The sequence below is a fragment of the Mus caroli genome, unplaced genomic scaffold (genome assembly GCF_978045245.1).
Source record: "Mus caroli unplaced genomic scaffold, Mus_caroli_1 scaffold_10, whole genome shotgun sequence".
NCBI classification, from domain to species: domain Eukaryota; kingdom Metazoa; phylum Chordata; class Mammalia; order Rodentia; family Muridae; genus Mus; species Mus caroli.
This window is the reverse complement of record NW_028227265.1, coordinates 34,274,313-34,280,312: the sequence shown is the minus strand read 5'-3', so window position 1 is coordinate 34,280,312 and position 6,000 is coordinate 34,274,313.

Genomic DNA, 6,000 nt, shown 5'->3' with positions numbered 1-6,000 from the left:
CTTGGATCAGTGTTGATGGATGTCCCTTGGATCAGTGTTGATGGATGTCCCTTGGATCAGTGTTGATGAAGGGGTTTTAAGGCTCAGGGAAACTGCAGTGCTAGAGTGGGTACGCTTGGTAAGGCCTAGTTCTCCACATTGGAGGAAAGGAAAGCTAAGTCTGGAGTGGAGAGGCTCCATGAGGGCGTCTCTCCGTTATCATGTCTTGTGACTAAAGTCAGCAGCAAAACAACAGCAATGCAATACAGTCAGGATGACAAAGGACATCGGTCCTTCAGGAACGAAGACAGGGATCTCTCCTCTGGGCAGAGATCCAAGACCGTATGAGGTGCTTGCTGAAGGTAGAGAAAATATAATGGTTAGCAGAGGAAGGTAGTTATAAATGCCATCTAAAGCCATAGGGCCAATTGCAGGAAGGAGGACTATAAGGGACATTGGTGTTTCTGTCATATTTTGTTAGGAATGTGTTTGTATAGATATCTGTGTTTTCATGTGTTGATTTCTTCATTATGAAATATATAATCAATTAATATAATATTAGTGATTATCATATTTAAGTTATGAGACACTAAAAATGTCCTTCAAGTAACATTACCCTACCTATTCTAAAATACATAATACATTTTCAGTTGTACATAGGATAGTTATATCATGTTACCTATAATTATGACCTGGTTATTATTTTCATTGGTAGATTAAGCATGACATAAGGAGATATGATTGAGTGTCAAGTTGATAAGGGTGGACTTATATTGTCTATTCTTGGCTGTCAACTTGACTATATCTGAAACTAACAAAAAGCCCAAGCAGCTGGGCCCATCTGTGAGGGATTTTCCTTGATTGGATCATTTGCTATAGGAAGACCACGCCCCCAACTCTGGATGATCCCTTCTCACGGCAGCTGATGTAAATGATTTGGAAGAAAGGAGTTTTTGCTTTTTGCCTGCTTGCTCACTCTCACTGGCAAGGTCATATGTCGACTACAGAGTCCACATATCACATTCCTTTGCTAGCTTTAGAGCCAACTTCATTGGGATTCTGGCATACACTGAAGACCACTGAGACATCCAGCCTCATGGGTTGAACAACTATTAGATTCTTGGATATTCTCTTGGGAGGCAGCCATTGTTGGACTAGCTGGACAGCAACCTGTAAGTCACTCCAATAAATCATAAATACAGCCATTCTATCAGTTCTGTTCTAACTCAGTGACTCTCAACCTTTCTAATGCCAAGACCCTAGAACACAGCTCCTCATGTGGGGGTGAGCTTCAATCGTAAAATTATTTTCATTGCCACTTTATAACTGTACTTTTGCTACCATTATGAATCATAATGTAAAAAAAAATCTGTGTTTTCTAATGGTCTTAGGCAACTCCTGTGAAAGAGTTGTTTGATCCCAGAAGTAGTTGCAATCCACACTGAGAACGGGTGCTCTAGAGAGCCCTAGCATACGGCAGCCAACAGTTCCTATGGCAGTAACCTAGCCCTTTCTTACTTAACCTTACCTATGGCTTCTAGGAGCATCTGCTTTTTTTTTTTTTTTTTGAGACAGGGTTTCTCTGTGTATAGCCCTGGCTGTCCTGGAACTCACTCTGTAGACCAGGCTAGCCTCGAACTCAGAAATCCACCTGCCTCTGCCTCCCAAGTGCTGGGATTAAAGGTGTGCGCCACACTTTTAACTTTGTGAACTCTTTAACATTTACAGGCCTAGGCTCTTGTGAATTTTTCTCAGTCACTTTAGTGTGTTGACACTGTGGCTGCATCTGCATCTGTGGCTTCTCCATCCACCACAACTGGCTGATAAGGGAGGCCCTGGCTGAGAAAACTATCTCCACCCCCTCACATACCTTTCTGTAGGACAGAAAGGTGCCCAGCTTAGCCTAGAGAAGTAATTGCCCACCTCTGGGACAGGCTTGATTTTCTGCACCTGTGTTGTATAAGAAACATTAAATATGAGTCTTTTCCATCAAATACTATAAAACTTATACTTGAGACTTAGGGTTTTCATTGCTGTGAAGAGAGACCATGACCAAGGCAACTCTTATATAGGACAACATTTAATTGGGGCTGACTTACTGGCTCTGAGGTTCAGTTCATTATCTTCATGGCAGGAAGCATGGCAGTGTCTAGGTAGACATGGCGCTGGAGGAGATGAGAGTTCTACATCTTGTTCTGAAGGCAAACAGAAGTCTGTCTTCCAGGAAGCTAGGAGGAGGGTCTCAAAGCCCACCCCCACAGTGATATGCTTCCTCCAAGAAGGTCACACCTCCTAATAGTGCCACTCCCTGGGCCAAGCATATTCAAAACACCACAGAGACCAGGAATTAATTTTTTTAAAAAGTCTTTCCCATCTTATAAAACTTTTATGTAAATGCTCTGATCCTTCCTAACCAGTAAAACCTTTGTTTACACAAAGGCACTTACATCCCACCATAGTCTTGATCAAGAGTAAAATTTCTTCAGTGTGATGGTACACACCTTTAATCCCAGCACTAGAGGAGCTGAGGCAGGTGGCTTTCTGAGTTCAAGGCCAGTCTCGTCTACAGGGCTAGCCTAGTCTACATAGTGAGTTCCGGGACAATCTGGGAAAACCTTGTCTCAATAAACAAACAAGCAAACAAACAAATAAATGATGGCCTTGTCCAGATGTTTCAGTTGGAGTGGTGGCCTCTTTCTTTGTGACTCCAAAATTATTTCTAACAATTGTTTTTATCCTATTGCCTCCTGTGAACTGCTCCTCATCCACTGGCACAGAATTTGATTTTCTGTCAATATTTTTCCTCAGGAATTCAGGCTTGAAGCGATTATTGCCACATTTAGCTTCAAGTGATGCAGACAGACCCCTTTCTCTGCACTGCTCCTTATGTGGTGGTTTGAACAGGAATGGCCCCTATTGCTTGGCCCATTTGGAGTGGCACTATTAGGAAGTGTGGGCTTGTTGGAGAAAGCATGTCACTGTGGAGGCGGGCCTTGAGGTCATATATGCTCAAGCTCTGCCCAGTGTGGTGCACAGTCTCCTTCTGCTGTCCATGGATCAAGAATCAGAACTCTTGGTTCCTCCAGCACCATGTCTGCCTGCACACCCCCATACTTCCTGCTGTGATGATAATGGATTAAACCTCTAAAACTGTAAGCCAGCCCCAATTAAATGTTATAACTTTATAAGAGTTGCCATGGCCATGGTACCTCCTCACAGCAGTAAAACCTTAACTAAGACACTGGCCTAAGGCCCTTAGATCCACGCCCCCCCCCCAAGCATTTCCTACCTCACAAAGACCCTGTTCAATAACAGGCTCAGTAGAGTGGCTGAAGATCCATGCCAGTCAGAGAGATGTGGACCAGAACAGCCTGAGGGTTAGCATGGAGACTTTGATCTGTGGCAGGCTTGCTTGCATAAATCAGGTACTTAATGCGTTTGCTCAAGGCAGTTAACCATCAGGGTTGGATGAGGAAGGTGACAGCTTATCTGCTGTTTTAGTTAACTCTTATTAAAAAAAAAATTAATTGGGGCTGGTTTACAGTTTCAGAGGTTCAGTCCATTATCATCATGGTGGGAACATGGCTGCATCCAGGCAGACATGGTGCTGAAAGAGCAAGTTCTACATCTTGAACAAGAGGCAGCAGCAGGAGGTTGTCTTCAGCAGGGAGCCAGGAGGAGGGTCTCTTCAGCCCTAGGTAGAGCCTAAGCAAAGGACCTCAAAGTCCACTCCCACACTTCCTCCAACAAGGCCACACCCACTCCAACAAGGCCACACCCACTCCAACAAGGCCACACCCACCCCAAGGCCACACCCACTCCAACAAGGCCACACCCACTCCAACAAGGCCACACCTCCTCATAGTGTCACTTCCCATGCCGAGCCTATCCAAACCACCACATCTGGTAAACAGAAACCCATTTTGCAGATGTTTGAGGAATATTGGGTTTAGTTTTCTGTTTACCCAACAACAGTCTTTCTGTTTATTGGGTCAGAGTCCTGCCTCGGTTAGTAAACTAAGGTTTAGAAAGGAAATGAGAGCTATTATGTTTTTGGTTTTGGTTTTGGTTTTTTGAGACAGGGTTTCTCTGTGTAGCCTTGGCTGTCCTGGAATTCACTCTGTAGACCAGGTTGGCCTCGAACTCAGAAATCCGCCTGCCTCTGCCTCCCGAGTGCTGGGATTAAAGGCGTGCGCCACTATTTTGAAGAGGGAGAGAAAAGAGGGAGAGATTAAGAATATGGAGAGCTAGGGAGATGGCTCAGCTGCCGACACTGCTTCCTGCTCCTGCAGAGGGACCAGGTCAGTCCACAGCACCCACAGCAGGTGGCTCACACGGACCAGTCTGTAACTCTAGCTCCATAGCATCCAGTACCCTCAGCTGGCCTCTGTGGGTACTCATACATACACAAACACACACACACACTAAATCTTAAAAAAAAAAAAAAAAAAGGACTGCCCCATAATGAGAACTGCATAACTAAGGTAAATGTAAGAAGGGGAATAGAGAGTGAAAACATGAAATTTTTTTTTAAAAATTAAAGTAAAATAAATTTAAAATTATAGAGGAAAGGTGATTACCGTGAAAAGAAGAAAAAATGCACTGTAATGTGAAATACTGAGTGGGCACAAAGTGTTTACTAACAAAACTTTTTTTTTTAACAAGGAGGAGTCAGAATAAAGCACTTTGGAATCTTGCCCCATATAGTTGGGGGTAGAGGAGTGGGGAGAGGCCGTGTGGAAAGGTGACAGCTATCACTTTAGCAGTTTCCTTTCTTCATGGATTATGGGATCATCGCCCTCTGCTGGCCACACTTAGTATTGCAGTCTGTGGGCTGGGCCGGTTCTCTCACTCTCTGGAGGTTCCCCAGTCTTCCCTTTCCCTCCAGGGTGACTAAATAAGGTGTTGAGCAGGGGATGTCTCCCAAGTGGAGTGCTCTGGTATTTGGGGAAAGCGAACAGCTGAGCTCTGCGTGGGAGAACCAGTCCCTATGCCTTCACAACCCACTCAGCATTCAATCTGGATAGATAAAGCTAGGGATGGTTTCGCAGTCCGCTGGAGCTTCAGAGCACTCTGCTCCCTAGCAGCGAACCTCATGGTAGGTCTGGCTCTAGAGGCTGATCTACCCCAGACCCCAGGCTTATGGATACCTGTCGTAGTCACTGTCCTATTGCTGTGAAGAGACACCACGACCAAGGCAACTCTTAAACACAAGAGCATTTAATTGGGGGGCTTGCTTACAGTTTTAGAGGATTAATTCATGATCGTCATGGTGGGAAGCAGACAGGCATGGTGCTGGAGAGCTACGAGCTACATCCTGATCTGCCAGTTGCAGACAGAGAGAGCAAGACACTGGGACTGCTGTGGGCTTTTGAAACCTCAAAGCCCACCTCACTGCCCCCTCCCAGTCACCTCCCCTCACAATCCTTCCCTCATCCCACTTCCCCTTCTCCTCTTAGCTGGTGGGGCCCTCCTGGGTATTCCCCCACCCTGGCACTTCAATCTCTGCATGGCTAGGCACATCCTTGCCCACTGAGGCTAGACATGGCAGCCCAGCTAGAAGAACACATCCTATGGACAGGCAACAGCTTTTGGGATAGCCCCCACTCCAGTCTTTTGGGACCCAAATGAAGACCAAGCTGCACATCTGCTACATATGTATGAGGGTGCCTAGATCCAGCCTGGGTTTGTTCTTTGGTTGGTGGTTCCGTCTCAGCCCTAAGGGTCCACGTTAGTTGACTCTGTTGGTCTTCCTGTGGAGTTCCTATCCCCTTTGGACCTGCAGTTCTTCCTTCTATTCCACCATAAGAGTTCCCAAGCTCCATCCATTGTTTGGCTGTGGGTGACTGTATCTGTCTGAGTTAGCTGCTTGGTGGAGCCTCATAGAGGAATGGATAAAGAAAATGTGGTACATCTACACAATGGAATACTATTCAGCTATTAAAAACAAAGACGTCATGGATTTTGCAGGCAAATGAATGGAACTTGAGAATGTCATCCTTAGTGGGGTAACCCAGACCC